The sequence below is a fragment of the Triticum dicoccoides genome, chromosome 6A (assembly GCF_002162155.2).
Source record: "Triticum dicoccoides isolate Atlit2015 ecotype Zavitan chromosome 6A, WEW_v2.0, whole genome shotgun sequence".
NCBI lineage: Eukaryota > Viridiplantae > Streptophyta > Magnoliopsida > Poales > Poaceae > Triticum > Triticum dicoccoides.
Window position 1 is genome coordinate 284,709,920 of NC_041390.1, and position 24,858 is coordinate 284,734,777.

Here is a 24,858-nt window from a genome sequence, read left to right on the forward strand (position 1 = left end):
GAATGTACTGCATGAAGGTGCGGCTCATGAACTGCATGCCATTGTCGGTGATGACTCTGTTCGGCACACCAAAAGGGCAGACTAGTCCCTTGAAGAACTTTAGGGCTGACTGTACTGTTACCTTTCTCACTGTCTCCACTTTCGGCCACTTTGTGAACTTGTCGATCGCGATGTACAAGTACTCAAAAGCCCCCGACAGCACGGGGACAGGGGCCCAGTATGTCGAGCCCCCAGACCAAAAATGGCTAGGAAAGAGGGATTGTCTGAAGAGATTGAGCGGGTTGATGAAGCTTCTTTGAATGGAACTGGCACGCTTCACACTTGGTTACTAGCGCAGTTGCATCCTGGAGGGCGGTGGGCCAGAAGAAACCTTGCCGGAACGCTTTGCTGGCAAGAGTCCTTGACCCTATGTGGGAACCACACAAGCCTCCATGTATCTCTGCCAATAGCCTCAGTCCGTCCTCTCGAGGAATGCACTTCAATTTCACACCGTCCGGTTTTCTCCTATAGAGGGCATCATCCACGAACTGGTACATGCTGGACTGATGAGCTACTTTCTCTACTTCTTCATGCTCCTCAAGGAGCTCTCCTGTTTGGAGGAAATGGGTGGTGGGCTGCGCCCATGCCGGAGCCTGGGGCTCGACGGCAAGGACAAAAGGCTCATCTTCGGCCATAAGGGTAGCTGCTTCTATGGCCAGGGCGTGAGGCCCTGCCGAGGGTTGCTGCCCTCGGCAAGCATAGGGCTCCCGAAAATGTCTTTGCCGGCGGCTCCTGGGAGCTTAGTGGGAATGTACTTGCCGGGGCCCGCCTTCCTTCCTTTGTTCTGTCCTGCTGATGGTTCAACAGATGGGTGAGTTAGCTGAAGCACAAAGGTACCCGGTTCCACAGGCAACTTGAGGGTAGCATGCTTTGACAGGTCATCGGAAATGCCGTTCTCCTCTCGAGGAACATGCTCTGCTTGCAATCCATCAAAGCGCTCTTCCAACTTCCTCACTTCATCCACATAGGCCTCCATCAACGGTCTCTAGTAGTCCTTGTTTACTTGCTTGACGACGAGTTGCGAATCACCTCTGACGATGAGCTTTCTGATTCCAAGGTCTATCGCGATCCTGAGACCGACCAACAACCCCTCGTACTCTGACGTGTTGTTTGTCGATTTTTCCCGGGGAAAGTTGATGTAGGGTGGAACCCTATGTGGCCGATCTTTCACGAAAGGAGCGGATCCCGCGAAGAACACGAAGAACACGAGGGGAATCACGAGGGGAAATATGAGAGAAACACTAAAACCAACAATATATGGTCACACATATGCTAGATCCTCGAAACACAAAGAGATACACGATCCAAATCCAACAAGGTACGATACAAAGGGTAGCCAGTTCTTCTCCGCGAGGAGGTCTTGAATCCACAAGGGGATCTTCCCGTAAAGGGGTCTTGAATCCAAGGTGGTTCTTCTCCGAAGAGGGGCCGCGGTCTCTCTCGTGGAGTAGATCCAGTGTGGATGAGCAATGCTCTATCTCTAAAATGAGCTAAACCAATGCTAACCCTAGATAGGAGGAATAGGATGTCTATATATATTCTTAGTGCAAAAGGTGGCGAAGTGGGGGGTACATGGGCTGCGGCCCAACACATGGCAGCGCACAGGCGTCAGACGTCCGGGAGTCACCGGTCGTTCGGAGGCTCCCGAGGGTCCGGACGTCCGGTGCCTGTCCGACGTTCGTAGATTCCGCTCGGGTGTGCTTTGGTCGGACGTCCGGTCGGGGTCGATTGTCCGGGAGGCCTCAGAATTCTGTTGTTTTGGCTCGGGTGAGGAGGTTTCGGACGTCCGGTCTGGGTCGGACGTCCGGAGCCTGGAGATCGTCGGACGTCCGGTCCTGGTCGGTCGTCCGGAGCCTATAGCTTCTTCCGCATCTCTTCTTCTTCTCCGTCTTCACATCCATCTTCCTCTTCTTCTACTCCTTGCTCCTTAGATTCTTCATGGCCAACTCCTAGATACCTAAGTATGCACAATGTCTCCGTTTGAGGTAGTAGCCATGTCTCATGTGTATCAAAGTGGAAGTGTGAGAGGAGAGATGTCACCTTGGTTTCGAGAGCTCTTGCACATGCTCGTGTCATGGGTCCGCTAGGCACTTGGTGAGGCGACCGTAGGTCCATGGGGATGACTTTGGGATGCTCCGCATCATCTCCCCCCCCCCCCTTGGGGAAGATCCGTCCTTGGATCATAATCTTCATCACCATGGTAGGGCGAGAGATCATTAACAGTGAAGATGTCGCTCACGTTGTACTTGTCGTGCGGGAGGTTGATCTTGTAAGTGTTGATGTTGTAGTGGGCAAGCACCTTGCAGGGTCCATTCGCTCGAGGTAGAATCTTGGACTTGCATCGGTGGGGAAACGGTCTTTGCGAAGGCGTAGCCACACAAGATCACCAATGTTGAAGACCATGGGTTGCTTGTTGATGTTGAGCTTGGTCGCAAGTCGTTGTACTTGGCGCTCGATTGTGTGCCTGGTATCTTCATGCACCTTCTTGAGATGGGTCACACGTGTACTTGCGTCCAAATTGATACGCTCTTGAAGTGGTAGGGGAAGAATGTCCAATGGGGACAATGGGTTGAATCTGTAGACGACCTCGAAAGGGGACTTGCCGGTTGTTGAGTGTCTTGCGCGGTTGTAGGCGAACTCGGCAATAGGTAGACACTCCTCCCACTCCTTGATGTTCTTCTTGATGAGTACTCGAAGTAGAGCGGAGAGTGTGCGGTTGGTCACCTCCGTTTGGCCGTCGGTTTGTGGATGATACGCCGTGGAGAAGAGTAGCTTGATTTCGAGCTTGGTGCATAGGGTCTTCCAAAATAGCTAAGGAACTTGACGTCGCGGTCCGAGACGATCGTATTTCGCACTCCATGTAGACACAATATTTCCTACAAAAGAGATTGGCAACATGTGAAGCATCGTCTATCTTGTTGCATGGTATGAAGTGTGCCATCTTAGAGAATCGGTCCACAACGACAAATACCGAATCCTTTCCATTTCTATTCCTAGGCAATCCAAGTACTATCCATGCTAATATCTTCCCATGGTTGATATGGAATTGGGAGAGGCATGTAAAGGCCATGGGATTGTGCTTGGACTTAGATTTGTGACATGTAGAGCATCGGTTGGTGAAGCGGTTGATGTCGTGAAACATCTTGGGCCAATAGTAATTCTTGGAGAGCGTGGCGAAAGTCTTGTCGCATCCAAGATGAACCATTAAGTCTCCTCCATGCGATTCCTGCAAAAGCAACAAACGAAGAGAAGACTCGGGTATGCAAAGCTTGTTAGCTCTCATAAGATATCCATCTTTGATGTAATAGCGTTTCCGAGATGTATGCGTCCATCATTTGGCATAAGGAAGAGCAAAAGTAGGATCATGCTCATACAAGTCTTTTATATGCTCAAAGCCAATGACATCCAATTCAAGTTGAGTAACAAGCATGCATATGTGGGAAAGACCGTCCGCCACAATATTTTTCTTACCTTTGATGTACTTGATGACATAAGGAAAAGACTCAATAAATTCACTCCATTTAGCATGACACTTTTTCAACTTGGTTTGTCCCTGAAGATACTTAAGCGTTTCATGATCGGTATGAATGATAAATTCCAGAGGGCGAAGATAGTGTTCCCATTCATGCAAAACACGTACTAAAGCATAGATCTCTTTGTCATAGATGGGGTAATTTAGTTGCGCTCCGAAAAGTTTCTCACTAAAATAAGCTATGGGGCACTTCTCTTGCATTAACACACCTCCTATGCCATTACAACTAGCATCACAATGAATCTCAAAGGGCTTGTCAAAGTTGGGTAAAGAAAGCATGGGAGCATGAGTAAGCAAATTCTTAAGCTCATTGAAAGCGGTATCTTGGGATGGTCCCCAAACAAAAGGCACATTTTTCTTGCTCAAAGCATGCAAAGGCGAAGCAACGGTGCTAAAATCTTTCACAAAGTGACGATAGAAACCCACAAGGCCAAGAAAGCTACGCACTTGATGCAAGTTGGTTGGTTGGGGCCAAGTCTGAATAGCATTGATATTGGAATCATCAACATGAACACCCTTAGAGGAAACAACAAAACCCAAGAAAATGAGCTTATCCACGGCGAAGAGGCACTTTTCCATGTTAGCAAAGAGATGCTCGTTTCGAAGAGTTTGCAAAATGGTTCGAAGATGGGTGACATGATCTTGAAGAGATTTGCTAGAAACAAGGATATCATCGAAGTAGCCGACAACAAACACACCAATGTAAGGGCGAAAGACATGATTCATAAGACGCATAAAAGTACCCGGTGCTTCCGATAGACCCATTGGCATGACTAACCACTCATATAAATTAAACTTGGTTTTGAAAGCAGTTTTCCATTCATCACCCTCTTGTATGCGGATTTGATAGTAACCACTCTTAAGATCAATTTTTGAAAAGATAGTGGCACCACTAAGTTCATCAAGCATATCATCAAGGCGTGGAATTCTGGAGGAGACGGAGACGGTCTTCAGGGAACCTCCCGAGCCCCCAGAGCCTCCCGAGGCTCAGGGTCCTGGTGGCTCATGAGGAGTCATTTCTCCAATGCACGCCTTCAGCTGCACCAACTCTACTTCGTCTACAGAACCAGGTGACATTTTCCATGCTCGTTTAGCTGGGAGCGCCCCTCGGGCTGCATTATTCCCATGCGTCTGGGTCCGTCCCTGCGGCATGTATCCCTTTTGCTTATGTCTTCAGCTTACCTTGTTGGGCGTGCCCCTCGGGTTGCATCATCCCCAAGCCGCTCGGGTCGGACCCGGTGGCATGTACCTTCCTGCATTTATCTAAGCTGATCTGCTCTCCATGCTTAACCTACCAACTGCTATCACCTGCTCGATCATCGCCTCCCCCGGGGCCTCCGCACAGGCACGGCGCTGGTGCATGGGTCCATCCCTGCCACGCCGACAAATCTGAGTGGTCGAGCTCTGGCTCGCGGCATGCCCCACGCACGTCACCTCACTAGGCCCTCAGTGCCTTCTCCTCATCTAGAGCAACCAGAGGCAGGCTGACAGCTGTAACAACAAACCATGTTTCTTCTTGTTCAAGTTCACAGGGACCCCGTGGGAATGATAGCATGCGGCACCGCGAGACTCCTTTTCTCTTGTGCAATTCGCTTGCGCGTTAAAAGGGGGCTCCTGAGCATCGCGACTCAGGAGCTCTTACTGGCTCTCCAGCCCTCACCCCCTGGCCTTGACCACGACATTGTGACCTGGCATACTAGCGGCGGCTGAGCTCGCTCGAGTGCCGGGACCTGAGGACATAGAGCACTAAGGAGAGCATGAGGGGAGGGAAACTCATATGGGCTAGCCTAGTTACGCACGAGTAGGCGCACAGCCCAAGCACAATGTCAGAAGTCGCCACGAGATCAATGAGATAAGTCTCGCACTCGGATTGGCTAAATTTTTGGGCCTAATGGTCACTCACGCCTTGCCGCAGCCCCGTTGCGGCCACGTCAACTCCCTTTCTCGCCTTACCATGGCTACTTGAGCGCAAAGGGGGACCTCCTGAGCATCGCGCCTCAGGGGCTCTTACTGGACCTCGGGTCGCACACCTCCTGGCCTTTACCACGGCACGTGACCTGGCATACCAGCGACGACTGTAGCCTACCTAGGGATTGGGACCTGTCGGCGTAGAGAAACAAGCTATCGCGAGGAAAGAAAGGGGGGACCAATCCTTAACGGGACATGCGTTCACCAAATTTTCATAACAGGGAAGATAAGCACAAAGGACATTTAGGGACCCTTACATGCCCCCACGGGGTAATTCATGATTCATTGCAAGAAACAAAAGCTGATACTAAGGGAAATCATATCTACATTCTTCCGTGGTGGACGCCATCATCAATAGTGGGCCACGGGAGGCCGGCGCCAACCCCATCCAGATCAGCGGCGGCGACGGCCGTACGCCGCAACTCTGCTTCGAGCGCGGCGAGAGCTCGGGGGCACGTAGCTGTCGTCGCTCGTCTCCGGAGTCTCATAGAGCTCGGGAGAGCTGCTGGACTCCCAAGGGCTACTGCTACTGGAGTGGTCGCGAGTGGGGCACGCATCAGCCTTGCGCTCCTCTCCAAAGCAGCACTCCAGGCGGCGGCCCTCGACATCAAAGACCTTGAAGAAGAGCGTGGAGGCGCCGTCGAACTCAAAGTGGATCGTGAGGGTGCCCCCTACCTGCGCTGCAAAGATGTCGGGGGAAACGACACCTAAGGGATCATGAGGAATCCCTTTTAGCTACGGTTGGCAGGCGTGGTGCTGCGGAAAGAGCGGGATTGAGAGATTAATGTGGGGAGATTATCCAGGTTCGGGCCGCAAGTGATGCTAATACCCTACTCCTATTGGTTTCTGTTTATCTGGTGTTCTTGGACTAGCTACAAAGGCGTGCAGGGTCCAAAAAAAATCCGAATCCTCTCTCACCATGCCGCGGGCCTCCTTTTATAGTCAAGGGGCTGCCACAGTGGCACATAGGAGGTGGAAAGCTATACAGTAGTTGAGTCCATCTCTTAGCACCATAGGATAAACGCATTTAATGCGCTACCAATGTGCCCTTCTTGCTTTATCGGGGACGACAAGGAAGCTCATCCCAGATGTCGCCACTTCGCCTGGCTTCGACGTGCGTCCGAACTGTCGAGGCATGTAACGCCATGCTGGCTGGCTGCTGAGTTGGTGCGGTGGCAGAGTCTTCACGAAGATCTGCATACCACCATGCAGGTGCTTGCCGAGTCGGCCTAGAGGCCGCATGTTGCCATGTAGGCGCCTGCCTAGCTGGTGGGCTAGCAGCTGCATGGGTACGGCGGTGGAGTCTTGGGAGATGCGGGCCAGGCTACGACCCCGTGGATGTCTTCGGCAAGAGTCTTTCCGGGGCCCCGACAAGGGTCTTTCCATGGCATCGTGGTCGTCCCCGGCAAGGGTCTTGCCGGGGGTCTCGTGGGTATCCTTGGCAAGGATCTTGCCGAGGATCTTCGTCTTCTGGTTGTCATCTCCACAAAGATTTGTATGACACCATGGAGGTGCCTCTCGAGCCTCGGTTCCAAAGTGGTTGATGGTGTTGGAACTCATGGGGCGGCTCTGCTGGTGTCGAGCAAGTTGCCCCGACAAGGTTCTTGCCGGGGCTGCGGAGGCCGCCCCGGCAAGGGCCTTGCCGGGGCAGTCCACCTCGCCCCTCTGCTCTTCGTGTTTCTGGCTTGGCGTTGTTCTAGTGGTGTTGTGGCTTCGCTTCCTTCCTCTGCCCCGCTAGGTGTGGCCGTAGGCGCGGCTCCGACTGCCTGCGCACAAGTAAAGGGGTACAAAATAGGGCCCCTCCTTTTGTGCACCGACATGCATCTAGTGTATTAAGTTCATGGTAAAAGAGAGTAATGCAATAAGAATGATGCCATGATGTAGACAAGATCTATTCATGTAGGAATAGACCCATCTTGTTATCCTTAATAGTAATGATCAATACATATCTTGTTGCCCCTTCTGTCACTGGGAAAGAACACCACACGATCGAACCCATCACAAAGCACCTCTTCCCATGGCAAGAAAAATCGATCTAGTTGGCCTAACTAAACCAATGATTTGAAGAATAAATATGAGGCTGCAAGATATCAAAACTCAAATAGCTTTCATGGATAAAATATATCTGATCATAAACTCAAAGTTCATCGAATCCCAACAAACACACCGCAAAAAGAGTTACATCAAATAGATCTCCAATAGACCATTGTATTGAGAATCAAAAGAAAGAGAGGAAGCCATCTAACTACTGCCTACGGACTCGTAGGTCTACAATGAACTACTCACGCATCATCGGAGAGGCACCAGTGAGGATGATGAACCCCTCCATAATGGTGTCTAGATTGGATCTGGTGGTTCTGGAACTTGTGGTGGCTGGAATTGTGTTTCGTCGACTCCCCTAGGGTTTTTGGATTTTTGGAGTATTTATAGAGCAAAGAGGTTGTGCGGGACGCGGCCGAGGTGGGCACAACCCAAAAGGGCGCGCCTGGGCCCCCAGGTGCGCCCAAGTGGGTTGTGCTCCCCTTGGAGCCCCCCTCTAGTACTTCTTTGGCCCAACAGGTGTCTTCTGGTCCACAAAATTTTTCCAAAAAGTTTTGTTGTGTTTGAACTCCGGTTGGTATTGATTTTCTGGGAAGTAAAAAACAAGAAAAAACAGCAACATGCACTAGGCACTATGTCAATAGGTTAGTACAAAAAAATGATACAAAGTTGCTATAAAATGATTGTAAAACATCCAAGAATGATAATATAACAGCATGGAACAAGCAAAAATTATAGATACATTGGAGACATAGCATGCCCTCGTTGGATGCCAGTTATAGGGCTTCAAGCGAATGGAAAGACAAAAAGATGAAGATCCTACCCTGGGTGTAGCCTGCATGGGAGGCAACGGCGGCGGCAGCACGGAAACGGAAAGTCGCAGCTTGCAAGAGAAGCATGCGCAACAAGGAGGTACATCACATCCCTGATTATATCTAATTCAACTGTTCAATTTCTGGTCAATAGTTAAACCTGATGGTGTTGTAAAATTGCTTGTATGTAGGGAATCTATAAGAAAATGAAACCAATTTCTGCTTACTTTGTAACTCCCCAAATCAATACTGAACTGACTGAACCTCATGTGTCTAATCAAGTTTATGGTGCAAACATACAAGCTCATGTTGTTCTGGAGCCTGAAGTGTCTATTGAACACACTACTAACGAAGGATTTTGTGCAAACATTTTACATGCTCCTAGTACTGAACATATAGTGTCCAATGAGGGATCTAATGCTAGCATTTTGCAAGCTCCCATTGGAGGACTTAATATAATGATGATCTGCTATGTTGAGAGAGAGAAAGATATTTGCTCGAATTGATGACAAGCAAATTGTAGTACATTTATTTGGCTTGAGAAAACGTCGAGACCATCTACCCCAACATCCCAGTATCATGACAACCTAACATAAATACTTTTCTTATCTATTGTTTCAAACTATTGGCATACTTGTGAAAAATAGATATATTGATATGCAGTTTGCGCACTGGTTATACGCGCCAATTAGACTTGGATATTTTGGGCCAGAGAATGAATAATTCAAGCAACTACAATCCATGTTACTAATCCTTGTCCACCATATTCTATTTTGTGGTTTTGATGCTTACATCATCTAGTTCTTTATAATCTGGAACTACTTTGGCTCATTAGCTGGTTTTCAAAGTGCATGTAGCTTCACATTTCTCAAGTTATGTTGATTTCTGGAGTGCAAGTGCGTTGGTATTTTTTAAGTTAAAATTTTGCCCCTGGTAACTTGAATTCTAGGATCCGCTACTGAACACAAATCATACACATGGGCCAATATGAATTAAATGAAATGCATGGACTTACGGTAGCTCGTTGTACAGGCTCACTATAGCTCTGTTTGCGCTTGGGATGTTCCATATAGAAGTCCATGTTACTACTTGCTTGGATGTGCAGGCCATGTGCCCCTTCCACCCCCTCTGTATTTTTGGCATGGAGAATGGTTGCTCAAATGAGAAGAATCGACCTTGCTGCTGTTGAGGGAGTCTTGGACTAAGGGGTCCTCAGGACTCCAACCTACTAGACATGGGCCGTAATGATGGGATGTGAAGATACAAAGACCGAAGACTCTACCCGTGTTCGGATGGGACTCTCATTGGCATGGAAGGCAAGCTTGGCGTCTGAATATGAAGATTCCTTTCTTTGTAACCGACCTTATGTAACCCTAGATCCCTCCGGTGTCTATATAAACCGGAGGGCTTAGTCCGTAGACGGAGATATCCTCATAATCATTGCGAGACATGCTAGAATTTTAGGGTTTAGCCATTACAATCTCGTGGTAGATCAACTCTTGTAATACTCATATTCATCGAGATTAATCAAGCAGGAAGTAGGGTATTACCTCCATAGAGAGGGCTCAAACCTGGGTAAACATTGTGTCCCCTGTCTCTTGTTACCATCAACCTTAGACGAACAGTTCGGGACCCCCTACCCGAGATTCGCCGGTTTTGACACCGACATTGGTGCTTTCATTGAGAGTTCCACTGTGCCGTCATCAAAAGGTTTGATGGCTCCTGCGACCATCTACAATGACGCTGTCCAAGGGGAAGTCTTCCTCCCCGGACAGATCTTCATGTTCGGTGGCTTCGCACTATGGGCCAACTCGCTTGGCCATCTAGAGCAGATCGAAAGCTACGCCCCTGGCCATCAAGTCAGATTTGGAAGCTTGAACTACGTCACGGATATCCGCGGGGACTTGATCTTCAACGGATTCAAGATCACGGCAGCCGCTCCCTGCCACCACGATGAACATGACGTAAATCTGTCATCGGACCATACCCAAGAGATAGCACCTGTAGTTGCTCTAGCCTTAGATCTGGAGCAGATCACGCCATCCGAGTACGGGAAGCTCAACCCCGCCGTGAAGCCGCAGACCCAGCAGCGTTGGAGCCGCACAAAGACTTAACTTCAAGTAGCATTTGTGTCACCGGAACCATGGACTCGTCTCTGACTACAGGTTCCGAACCTTGTACGTCCGTGTACGTCGAGCTTGATCAGTTATCGATCATCGAATTCAGCTCCGCGGACATCATCCGGAACTCGCCTCTGGGCGACGTGTTAAACTCGCCAAGAGCACTATCCTTAGCGGGGGGCTCACAGCCAAATTATATCCAGTTCGAACTGGAGGCTGATGACGAAGAATTTCGCTTCCCACCCACCGCCCACTTCATAGCCACTGTCGAAGATTTAACCGACACGCTCGATTACGGCTCCGAAGACATCGACGGTATGGACAACGATGCCAATGAGGAGCAGGGCCAAGACCCGCCATTTACCAGACGCTGGACGACCACCTCTTCTTACGACGTGTACATGGTGGATACACCTAAAAGAACTAACGACGATGAAAAAGAAAATCCAGTTGAGGACAAACCTCCTATGATACAACCAAAACGCCGGCGTCAGCGGTGCCGCTCTAAGTCGAGTTGTGGAAAAGACAGCAACACCGGCACGGGATACGATAGCACTCTGGATGGTGCCGAAGACAGAGAAGATCCCGACGAACGAATTGTCGAACAGGATGATCGGGAAGATGGGCAAGTTAGCCCTAATGAACATGCCATAAACGAAGACTCGGAGGACAGTAGTTATCTCCCGCTCTCCGAGGAGGAGGTGAGCCTCAGCAACGAGTATTTTATTGTACCGAAGGAACCTCTCGAGCAGGAGCGCTTTAAGCACCAGCTAATAGCTACTGCAAGGAGCCTGAAAAAAGGAGCAACAGCTTCAAGCTGACCAAGATCTGCTCAATGATATATGGACCGATGTCCTAGCAGCCGAAGAATACGGCCTCAAGCGCCCAGCCAAAAGCTACTCAAAGCGCAAATTGCTACCTCAGTTCGACAAGGAGGCACCAGAGCCCGTACCATCATCGTGCAATGCAGCTGACTGACCACCACGTGGTCGGGATAAAGCGGCAACTCAAGCTGGACACTAGCCTGCCCGCCTCATCGTAAAGGCGGAGGTAAAACAGCTCGTGGTTATACATATGACCTTCGGTAGGACTTGGACAATAGAGTAGGACATACCAGATCAATCTATGGATCACGAGGACGTGCCCCGACACATCACGACTGCTATCTATTAGGATGTGACAAGCTAGTCATGCGTGGGCCGATAACCGCAGATGGACTCCATCGGAGCTACGTCGTGATGTGGCCCGGTATAGAGGCGCCACACACCCTCTTTGCTTCACTGACGAAGTAATGGAGCATGAATTCCTAGAAGGGTTTAAACCTGTGAATATTGAATCATACGATGGAACAACTGATGCCGCGGTGTGGATTGAGGATTTTCTTCTCCATACCCATATGGCTCACGGAGATGAGCTCCACGCCATCAAATACCTTCTGTTAAAACTCAAAGGGCCAGCTCGGCACTGGTTAAACAGTCTGTCCGAAAACTCTATTGGCAGCTGGGAGGACTTGGAAGACGCCTTCCATGACAAGTTCCAAGGTACATATGTCTGGCCACCAGATGCCGATGACTTAAGCCATATAGTTCAACAGCCCGGAGAGTCAGCCAGGAAATTCTAGACTAGGTTCCTAACCAAGAAGAACCAGATCGTCGACTGTCCGGATGCTGAAGCCTAGCGGCTTTCATACACAGCATCCGCGACGAATGGCTCGCCCGCCACCTCGGCCAAGAAAAGCCGAAGTCCATGGCACGGCACTCGTGGGTGAAGATAGTTGGCTCGCCCATAGCAAAAACAATGCAAGCAATGCTGACACCTCTGAAGCCAGAAATAGCAACGACAAGTCCCAACGCAATAGAAACAATAATGACAACACCGATGATATGACAGTCAATGCCGGATTCAGTGGCTCTAAGTCCGGTCAGCAGAAGAAGCCGTTCAAAAAGAACAATTTGGGCTCATCCATCTTGGACCGCATACTCGATCGTCCATGCCAGATCCATGGCACCCCAGACAAACCACCCAATCATACCAACAGAGATTGTTGGGTTTTTAAACAGGCCGGCAAGTTAAATGCTGAAAGCAAGGAGAAGGGATCGCAAAGCAAGGACAACGACGAGGAGCTGTGACCATCGAACATAGGGGGACAGAAGAAGTTTCCCCCTCTAGCCAAAATGGTGAACATGATATAAGGTACCCACATCCCTAAGAGGGAGCGCAAGCGCGTGCTCAGGGACGTCTAAGCGATAGAGCCAGTCGCCCCAAAATTTAATCCATGGTCGTCGTGCCTGATCACTTTCGATAGTCGGGATCATCCGACCAGTACCCGTCACAGCAGTTCAACTGCACCGGTCCTAGAACCAATAATTGATGGGTTCCACCTGACACGAGTCCTGATGGACGGTGGCAGCAACCTCAACCTACTCTATCAGGATACAGTGTGCAAAATGGGCATCAATCCTTCACGGATCTAGCCCACAAAGACTACCTTTAAAGAAGTCATACCAGGTGTAGAGGCCCGCTGTACGGGCTCAATCACACTAGAGGTTGTCTTCGGATCTCCGGACAACTTCCGAAGCGGGGAGTTAATCTTCGATATCGTCCCCTTTCCTAGTGGTTAACACGCACTACTTGGATGAACCGCATTTGCTCGATTCAACGCGGTGCCACACTACGCTTATCTTAAGCTCAAGATGCCCAGACCACGCGGCGTCATAACAGTTAATGGAAACATGGAACGCTCCCTCCGCACCGAGGAGCACACCGCTGCCTTAGCAGCAGAAGTACAGAGCGACCTTTTCAAGCAGAACCTTAATTCGGCGGCCGAGCTCTCGGACACTTTCAAGAGAGTCCGGACTATTCTGCAGCAGGATAGATCGGCTCATCAAGAGCTCAACAAGCAATTCAGCCTCCGTTCCAGTCCTGACCAAGTGGTGGCAATTGTACCGTGCATACATAACTACGCACTTAAAATACCATGGGCATGGATGGAGGCATAACTAGCTTGTGATCCACAATACGGCTTGACCGCCCCCTGATACACGTACTTTCACTTTTTCTTCTTTCTCCTTTTCAGGTTTCTTTTCCACAGGCCATCCCTGACGGCCTGGCCATCGGTCCTTTTCGAAGGATAAATACACCAAGACGGCAAGAAGCATGGACGTACTGGGAATTTTTAGGTGGTTTCTTTAATGATCCCCTTACCTGTTTTCAGGCCCACACGCAGCTCTCCCTTGGTTAAGGCATATTAAATAGCCTTCTGCTTTTTGCACTACTTGTATAAATGCGCTTTAACGCACCAATGAAATTATAATGGAAACAGTTTGCGGCCCAAATTTTACGGCTCTAGCTTACTACCCTCTCTTCTTTTTCTTTTTTGATAACTTTATCAAACAGCACCCGTACACTTTGGTACATTCCAATTTGCCAGGGGCTTCATAGTGCCCCACAACACGGCAACAAAGTCTGAACACTTTTTATAGTATAGTTCGGCACCTCGAAATTAGCACTATATGGATTGGCTCCGAATCATGTCTTTGGTCAATAGTTGGGTTGCCCGGCTCCTGTGCTTGCTACCTTACGTTCCGGTATATCGGCTAGGGTAGTAAAGGGAGAACTACTGCGATTGTGCCCTGGTTTATCCGGATGAGCACCTCAGTAGAGAAAGCCGAAAACTGACTGTCATGATGCGGCGAGACCCGGTCAGCTCTTCAGAGGTCTCAAATCTTTAGAGATTTTTTCCATGTTATGCGAGGGATCTGTACTTACCCGATGAGGTGTTTCCAGCATCCTAGTTCAGATACTAGGGGCTGCGCCTATATTTTTATTGTCAAACTCCGATGGCTAAGTGAGGGTGCTAAAGCCGCAAAGTCTGATTGCCTAGTTCGTCGCACTAAACACCTCCTTCAAGGACCAAACAATTTGATCAAGAGTGTTTAGATTACATCCCGAACACCCCCGTACTACCTACGTGGGGGCAGAAGCCGACGACTGGCCAACTCTCAGATTTCACACAACACGGCCGCACATGAGGTGATTTTTTTTAAATAACAAACATTATATTACATAACGACTTTGTTTCATCATACAAGGCAGAGACAACATGAATGTATTCATTCAAAAATAATGTCTTGCGCACATTGCGTCGCCACAATACGAGACCCCTCCAGGACGTCTTCAAAATACCGCTCGGGCGTGCGGTACTCCTTTCCCTCTGGCGGTCCCCCGGTCGTAAGCTTGACGATGTCCATCTTCGCCCACCACACCTTGATGCGGGCGAAGGCCATGGGTGCGCCCTCGATGCAGACCGACCGCTTGACGATGTCTAGTCGAGGGCAGGCATTCACCAACCGCTTCACGAGCCCGAAGTAGCTGCCGGGTATTGCTTCGACAGGCCACAACCGGATTATTAAATCCTTCATGGCCAGTTCGGCCACCCTATGCAGCTCAACCAGTTGTTTTAGCTGATCGCTAAAGGGCACTGGATGTTCTGGCGCAAGATATTGCAACCAGAACAGCTTCTCCATTGAGCTCCCTTCTTCGGCTCGAAAGAACCTCGCAGCATTAGACACACTGCACGGCAGATCTACAAACGCCCCTGGAGAACTCCGAATCCGGGTTAGTAAGAGATACTTCTTCTTCACATACTTGCTTTGCATACTAAAAGTATTACCCGCCACGATTTTCTTGTCCTCCTAGATCTCATGGAGGGAGCCCTGGGCCTCAACCCGGGCCGCTTCCACGCTTTGGCGGGCCTTAGCGAGTTCGGTCTCTCGAGCCGAAACGTCACGCTCCAAGGACTCACATTTATTCACTTCATCCTGGAGCTCTTGCTGGACCTCATCAAGCCTGACCTCACGCTTCTCACGAGCGGCTTTTTCCTTGGCAACTTTCTCCTCGGCCTCAGCCAGGTCCTGTTTAAGGACCTCGACCTCGGTCGCCGCTCCTACACATATCACCGCACTACGGTCAATACGCATCATTTATTCTTTCCGAATATACAGCAAGTCATTACATACCTTGCTTGTCTTATAGCTGCTTCCTCGCTTGGTCGAGCTCCTCCTCGGCCCGCTCCACTCTCTTCTTTAGTCCGGAGACTTCGGCAATATGTGAGGTTGCGGCCAGCAACAATGCCTACTTATTCATATCAGACATATTTAGTTAGTTTCCTGCGAAAATTGATCCTTTGTCCGTCTCTTCTTTTCAAACACCGGACAGTGACTCAGGGGCTACTGTCTATATCAGGATTTTTTCTTTTGCGTCGCTTACCTCAAAGCCTGTCAGCAGGCTGCCGCAGGCTTCGGTCAGTCCACTTTTGACGGACTGAACCCTCTCAATCACCATACCCATAAGGATACGGTTTTCATCCACAATGGAAGCGCCTCATAGAGCTTCCAGCAGATTATCCGATGCCTCTGGTTTGATAGAGGTCACCGGCGGAATAGGCACACCCCCTTCTTTCGAAGGAGGTTGCTCGCCAGATTCCGGAGCCGAATAGGTCTCCGGACTTGTATTCAGCTGGGGGCCGAACTGAGCAAGGCCCCCATCCCCAGTCGCCATGGGGGTCTGCTTCCCCATGCGTTTGGCAGCCGAGGTTTCCCCCTCTAGCCTCACCCTGGCGGCCTCCTGAACCTCTCCTTGGCCTGGGAATGTCCTTTGGGACAACACCTCATCGTCGCCCTTGGCCTTGGGAGAGTGAGCGGACGGCGGTGACTCGCTGGCCATCGCCTTCGAATCCAACGAACCTCTTGATGAGGATCGTAGGGAGCTGTCGTGGGCCGGACTGCAATGGCATAATTTATCATATTAATATCATGAAGCAAGAGATGCCGGATGCATGGACATATGTAGGTTTGTAGTACTTACGATGTGGCCGGAGGCTTGTTTCGGGGGCGTCGCTCCGGGCTGCTGTCGACGTTCCACGCGGAGTTATCCGCAGCGGGACCCTTCCCCTCTTTGGCGCCTCCGCCTCCAGATTTGTGGAGGCCGCCCTCTTCTTCCTCCCCCCATCAGGGGAGAGGTTCTTTCTTCCTCCTCCTCGTCATCGTCTTCGGTGGCGGAGGAGTGAGTCTTGTCTTCGGACGACACGTCCGAAGCTCCCTTGCGGCGGGGCCCACTCTGGACCCCCTTGGCCTTCTTCTCCGGCGCCTTATAGGGCGCCGGCACCAGCATCTTCACCAGGAGTGGGATGACTGGTTCCTCAGGCAGCGGAGCCGAACATTGAATCCGCTCCGCCCTCTCCGTCCATACCTAAAAAAATTAAAGTTTAGATATCCTCCTTGAAACAAGAAAGTAGAGGATGCGTCTGGAGACGTGAAAGGCTTACCGCATTGGCAGAATGGGTAATATCATGCCCACGGCCCTAGTCTATGGCTGGTGGCGTCTCGTTGACCTTAAAGAGCAACTTCTAGGCATCTTCGTGAGTGGTTTCGAAGAGCCTTTCCAAGGTTTGGTGCTTCTTCAGGTCGAATTCCCATAAGGGGCGGCTTCGGCTTTGGCATGGGAGGATCCGACAAACCAGCATCACCTGGATTACGTCGACGAGCTTGATGTTTTTATCCACCATTCTTTGAATACGCGTTTGCAGCGCTATCAGCTCGTCCGACAAAGACCAATTTGGGCCCTTCTCCATCCAGGAGGTGAGCCGCATTGGAGCTCCGGACTTGAATTTGGAAGCCGCGGCCCAAGTGGCGTCGCGGGGCTCTGTGATATAGAACCACAGTTTCTGCCACTCCTTGACGGTCTCCACAAAAGTACCCTTGGGCCATGTGACATTGGGCAGCTTGCTCACCATGGTGCCTCCGCACTCCACGTGTTGGCCGCCCACCACCTTCGGCTTCACGTTGAAAATCTTGAGCCATAGTCCAAAGTGGGGTTGATGCGGAGGAAGGCCTCACACACGACAATGAATGTCGAGATGTTGAGGAAAGAATTCAGGGCCAGATCATGGAAATCTAGCCCGTAACAGAACATAAGCCCGCGGACGAAAGGGTGGAGAGGAAACCCTAACCCGCGGACAAAATGAGGGATGAACACCACACTCTCATTGGGCTTCGGGGTGGGGACGATTTGCCCCTTGGCTGGAAGCCGGTGGGCGATTTCTTTCGCCAGATACCCAGCCTCCCGAAGCCTAGTGATGTCCTTCTCCCTAACGGAGGAGACCATCCACTTGCCTTGCCCTCCAGATCCGGACATGGTTGAGTGCTTCCTTGAGGAGGAAAGAATGAGGACTCGGGCGCTAGAGCTCGAGAATGGAAGGGCAAAGAAAGAGAGAACGTGTGGGTGAAGAAAAGGGAATCCTTATCTCCTTATAAAGGTAGTGAATATCAAGCGCCTCCCCACTCACCTTAAAACTCACCTGTTCCCAAGGGCTGTGTAAACGACACGGTTAGATTACCCATGCCCGTATTGATGAGAATCCCACAATAAGGGGACACGATCTCTGCTTCGACAAGACGTGCCTATGAAAACCGCGTCTCGAAACATGGAACAGCAGACGGAAAATGGTTCGAAATGATGACCAAGTAGACGTGATGTCACATTACAAAAAGTTGTCAGCGGATTGGATTCATGTAATATTATATTCTTTGAGGTTGTGTGCGGTACTTGTGTTGCATATCCGGACACGTTCATTGCGTCCAAAGACTATCTTGGCGTATTCGGAAAGGGGAACACGCCTTGCAATGCCGAAGACTATCTGCGCGCCGGACACCTCATCATTGAGGCCTGGTTCAGGGGCTACTGAGGGAGTCCTGGACTAAGGGGTCCTCGGGTGTCCGACCTACTAGACATGGGCTGGACTGGTGGGCTGTGAAGATACAAAGACCGAAGACTCTACCCGTGTCCGGTGGTACTCTCCTTGGCGTGGAAGGCAAGCTTGGCGTCTGAATATGAAGATTCCTTTCTCTATAACTGACCTTATGTAACCCTAGATCCCTTCGGTGTCTATATAAACCGGAGGGCTTAGTCCGTAGAGGGAGATATCCTGATAATCATAGTCAGACAAGCTAGACTTTTAGGTTTTAGCCATTACAATCTCTTGGTAGATCAACTCTTGTAATACTCATATTCATCAACCTTAGACGCATAGTTAGGGACCCCCATATTCATCAACTCTTGTATTACCTCCATAGAGAGTGCCCGAACCTGGGTAAACATTGTGTCCCCTGTCTCCTATTACCATTGACCTTAGACACACAGTTCGGGACCCCCTACCCGAGATCCGCCGGTTTTGACACCGACAGCTGTACCGGAGGATAGTTACTTACAAGGTTATACGAGTGTGCAGGTTGTGTACCAGATCCCGTAGTGCCATCATGCTTCGCTAAAAATGGTTTTGCTTGTTTCAGATGATAGCTCCAGAAGAAATAAGAGTTAAAGTTAGAGTTGCATAGGCGTGTAATATAAGAGAGTGGTAAATGGATATCCAAACATCATCGGAACAGTGCACAACGGAGTGATATCTGGATACCTAGTTTGGGTCGGCATTTGGGCATACTCGCCTATAGTGCAGTCACTTCAGAGCCATTGGGGGTGATGCACTGGCATGTGCTAGCCCACTACGGATGCGGATCTTGAGCGGCAGTGGAGCGCTACAATGCGGTAGACGAGGTTGTTGGTGAAGCACCAACGGCCTCGGAGGTGTACGTGCGACGATGTGCTTGGTGAAGTAGCCCCAGTGAGGTGGGAGACGACGTCGATGAAGCACACCTGATGCGGTGGAAGTCGGCGTCTGTCAACGAAAACGATCGAGTTGTTCCCAATACTTTCCATGTTAGATATATCATAGGCAGTTTCCAAACAGAAAATAAAGTTTATTCCTTTTTCCACCATACTTTCACATTCCACGGCTAGCCGTATCCACGGGTGCCATCCGTACAAACACTTTCCAAGGAATTTATCATTTGACAACATAAAGTAAATTCATTTTTTTCATTTCGGGACTGGGCATCCCTAATACCTTTGCCGTAGTCTCGTGCAATGACAAGTGAATAAACACTCATCTTGAGAATAACACATCTAGCATGGAAAAATATCAGCCATCCCTACCGCTTCGTGAGTGATACGAGCACACAAAATGGTAATTATTTGAAAATTAGAGATGGCACATACAAATTTGCCTAGAACGGAAAGGGAGTACCACATATAGGTAGGTAAGGTGGACTCATATGGCAAAACTGGGTTTAAGGATTTTGGATGCACAAGTAGTATTCCTACTTAGTACAAGGGAAGGCTGGCAAATAGATTGAGAAGCATCCAACCAAGAAACAAAAAATCACATAGCGAGCATTAAGCATAACTAGCACCAAGTAGGATGTAATTTCATTGCGTAACTATTGACTTTCGTGCTTGCATAGAGAATCACAAACCTTAACACCAATATTCTTACTAAAGCATAATTACTCACCAACATAACTCACATATCACTATCATCATATTGCAAAACTATTACAAAGAATCAAGTTTATTTTGTCTAATGATCTTCATGAAAGTTTTTATTATATCCCTCTTAAATATCTATCACTTTGGGACTAATTTCATATGTCGCTTTTGATAGCTCAAACAAATCTAAGTGAAGAACATGAGCATAAAAAAATGTATCTCTCAAAATAATATAAGTGAAGCATGAGAGAATTTCTTCAAAAATTTACTAACTCTCAAATAAATCTAATGAATCATTAGAGAATTTCTTCAAAAATATTAAAGCACACCATGCTAAAAAAGATATAAGTGAAGCATTAGAGCAATTCCATAGCTCAAAAAGTTTAAGTGAAGCAAAAAGAGCAATTCTAACAAATCATAGCATAATTTTGGCTCTCTCAAAGAGGTGTGTCCAGCAAGGATAGATGACTCAAACTAAAAAGCAAAACAAGAAAAGACTCATATAATACAAGATGCTCCAAGCAAAACTCATGATATGGGATGAATAAAAATATAGCTCCGAGTAAAATACCGATGGTCCTTAGAAGAAAGAGGGGATGCCACTCGGGGCATACCCAAGCTTAGTTACTTGTTTCTCTTTGGATAATAACTTCGGGTGCCATGGGCATCTCCAAGCTTAGGCTCTTCTTAGTCCTTATTCCTTCATCCTTCGTGATCTCACCCAAAATTTGAAAACTTCAATCACACAAAACTCAACAAAACCTTCGTGAGATCTATTAGCATAAGAAAGCAAATCACTACTCTAAGTACTGTTGCAAACCCATTCATATTTTATTTTTGCATTATATCTAATGTATTCCAACTTTTCTATGGCTTATACCCCCTATAAAGTCCATAGATTCATAAAAATAACCACGCAATGCAAAGAAAATAGAATCTGACAAAAACAGTACACTCTGTAGTAATCTGAAAACTCCGTATACTTCTGTAACTCCAAAAATTCTGAAAAATTAGATAAATATAGGAAATTTGTATATCAACCATGTGTAAAAAATTTAGTATTTTTCGTCGCTTCTGTGATTTATATAAATTATTTTACTGGACGCAAAAGTCTATGTTTTCTGACAAGATCAAATCAACTATCACCCAACATGATCCCAAAGGCTTTATTTGGCCCAAACACTAATTGAAACATAAAAAACAGAATCATAATAGAGGCATAATTTCTCAAACACTCAAGAACATAAAGAAAAGGTTAAAATAAAATGTATTCATTGGGTTGCCTCCCAACAAGCGCTATCGTTTTATGCCCCTAGCTAGGCATAAAGCATAGATGCAAGTATTGACATCTTTATTTCTAGATCCATAGGATGCCCTCATGATTGATTCATATGGTGGCTTGATTATGGTTCTAGGGAAGTGTACCATACCCTTTCTTAGGGGAAATTGAAATTTAATATTTCTTTCTATCATATCAATCACGGCACCAATAGTACATAAAAATGGTCTACCAAGTATAATTGGACAAGACGGATTGCAATCAATATCAAGAACAATAAAATCTATGGGCACATAAGTCCTATTTGCAAGAATAAGAAGATCATTAATCCTTCCCAAATGCTTTTTAATAGTAGAATCCGCCAAGTGCAAATTTAAAGAACACTCTTCAATATTGGTAAGACTAAGCACATCACATAAAGATTTCGGAATTGTGGAAACACTAACACCCAAATCAAATAAAGCAAAACACTCATAATTTTTAATCTTGACTTTGATAGTAGGTTCCCATTCATCATGTAGTTGTCTAGGAATTGAGATTTCTAATTCCAACTTTTATTCCAAATCTTTCATCATGGCATCTACGATATGTTTAGTAAAAGGTTTATTTTGTTCATAAGCATGGGGTGAATTTATCATGGATTGTAACAAAGAAATACAATCAATCAAAGAGCAATTATCATAATTAAAGCCTTTGTAATCCAAAAGAGTGGGACATCACTAGGTAAATTTTTGACCTCTCCAAACCCACTTTTATCAATTTTTTCAACAAGATTTTCACCCTCCAAATTATCGGGATGCCTTCTAACTAAAGTTGACTCTTCTTTTGTCCCTTTATCATCAATTTTAATCTTACTAAACAAAGAATCAATACAAGAAACACCATCACAATAAGATCTTCATCCTTTTTATGAAAGCAATCGGTAGAAAACACTATTTCTAAAAATTCTCTTTTAGCTCTAAGCATAGCGGTTCTTTTCTTACTTTCATCCATAGAAACATATAAGGCTTTAATTGATTCTTCAACCTTGGGCACACAAATTTTCAACTTGAGATTTTCTATGTCATGAGAAATTCTATCAATGCTTCTAGACATATCATCAATCTTATTCAACTTCTCTTCTATCGTATTGTTGAAAACTTTTTGAGCATTGATAAATAATATAATATTATTTTTGAGGTTAGAGGTGTTCCTTTTATTATTATAAAGGATAATCATAGGAATTGCCATAATTATTAGAGGAATTTCCCAGAAAAGGCCTAGGATTAAAATTACCTCTATAAGCATTGTTATTAAAAAAAATCGCGAGACAAAATTCACATCTACTGGATCACTGTTTTGCTCAATCAAAGTAGACAAAGGCACATCATTAAGATCAGTGGGAACACTTTTATTAGAAACTAATTTCATACGAGCATCAACTTTTTCACTCAAAGAATTTATTTCTTCAATCGTATTAACTTTTTACTAGTAGGTGCTCTTTCGGTATGCCAATGTGAATAATTTGCCATAATATTATCTAGCAATTTAGTAGATTCACCCAAAGTAATTTCCACAAAAGTACCACCCGCGGCGGAATCTAAAAGATTTCTAGAAACAAAATTCAATCCCGCATAAATTTTTTGCATGATCATCCAAAGACTTAAACCATGAATAAGACAATTTCTTAGCATCAATTTCATTCTTTCCAAAGATTGAGCAACATGTTCATGCTCAAGTTGCTTAAAATTCATGATCTGAGTTCTAAGGGAAATAATTTTCACGGGCAGAAAATACTTAGTAATAAAAGCATCTTTGCACTTATCCCAAGAATCAATACTATTGCGAGGCAACGAAGAAAACCAAATTTTTGCACGATCTCGCAAAGAAAACAGAAATAATTTCAACTTCACAACATCATTGTCCACATATTTTTTATTTTTCATATCACATAATTCGACGAATTTGTTAAGATGGGACGCGACATCCTCATTAGGAGTACCGGAAAATTGAGCTTTAATAACAAGATTCAGCAAAGCGGCATTAATATCACAAGATTCCACACTAGTGGCGGGAGGAGCAATCGGAGTGCTAATAAAATAATTATTATTGGTATTGGAGAAATCACACAATTTGGTATTTTCTTGAGATGTCGCAACTACACAAACAAGAACGCAAACAAAAAAAGATCTGACGAGAAAACGATGAAGGAAAAAGAGGGCGAATAAAATGGCATTTTTTGTGAAGTGGGGGAGATGAAAACAAGAGGCTAATGGAAAATAATGTAAATTGAAAGGAGATGAGATTTGTGATTAGGAACCAGATAGATGTTGCTGATGTCTCCCGGGCAACGGCGCCAGAAATCCTTTCTTGATGGCTCGTGTCTGCGTTAGTATTTTCCTCGAAGAGGAAGGTATGATGCAGCACAACTACAGTAGGTATTTCACTCAGTGATGGAACCAAGGTTATCAAACCAGTAGGAGAACCAGGAAACACTATGTAAATGGTACCTACACACAAAGAACAAGTACTTGCAACCCGACGCGTAAGAGGGGTTGTCAATCCCTCCTGGGTAAAAGATAGATTGGTTTGTAGTAGATTGGATAAATAGATCTCACAGAAACGCGAAATAAAATAAATAACAAAAAATTGCAGCAAGTTGTTTTTGGGTTTTTTGAATAATACATCTGAAAATAAAAGTGGCAAATAATAGATCGGAAAGCAAATATGATAAAGAATATACCCTAGGGCCATAGATTTCCCTAGTGGCTTCTCCCGAGAAAAATAGCATATGGCGGGTAAACAAATTACTGTTGGGAAGATAGAACTTAAAATAATTATGACAATATCCAGGCGATGATCATTATATAGGCATAACGTCCAAGATTAGTAGACCGACTCCAGCCTGCATCTACTACTATTACTCCACACATCGACCGCTATCCAACATGCATCTAGTGTATTAAGTTCATGGAAAACGAAGTAATGCAATAAGAATGATGACATGATGTAGACAACATCTATTCATGTAGCAATAGACCCATCTTGTTATCCTTAATAGCAATGATCAATATGTGGCTTGCTGCCCCTTCTCTCACTGGGAAAGAACACCGCACGACCGAACCCATCACAAAGCACATCTTCCAAGGGCAAGAAAAATCGATCTAGTTGGCCTAACTAAGCCAACAACTCGAAGAATAAATACGAGGCTATAAGTAATCATGCATATAAGAGATCAAAACTCAAATAACTTTCATGGATAAAATAGATCTGATCATAAACTCAAAGTTCATCAGATCCCAACAAACACACCGCAAAAAGAGTTACATTGAATAGATCTCCAAGAGACCATTGTATTGAGAATTGAGAGAGAGAGAGAGAGAGAGGAAGCCATCTAGCTACTGCCTACGGACCCATAGGTCTACAATGAACCACTCACGCATCATCGAAGAGGCACCAATGAGGACGATGAACCCCTCCATCATCGTGTCTAGATTGGATCTAGTGGTTCTGGAACTTGTGGCGGCTAGAATTGTATTTCGTCCATTCCCCTATGGTTTTGGATTTTGGGGGTATTTATAGAGAAAAGAGGCGGTGCTGGAGGCGGCCGAGGTGGGTTGTGCTCCCCTTGGAACCCCCCTATGGTACTTATTTGGCCCAACAAGTGTCTTCTGGTCCAGAAAAATTCTCCAAAAAGTTTCGCTGCGT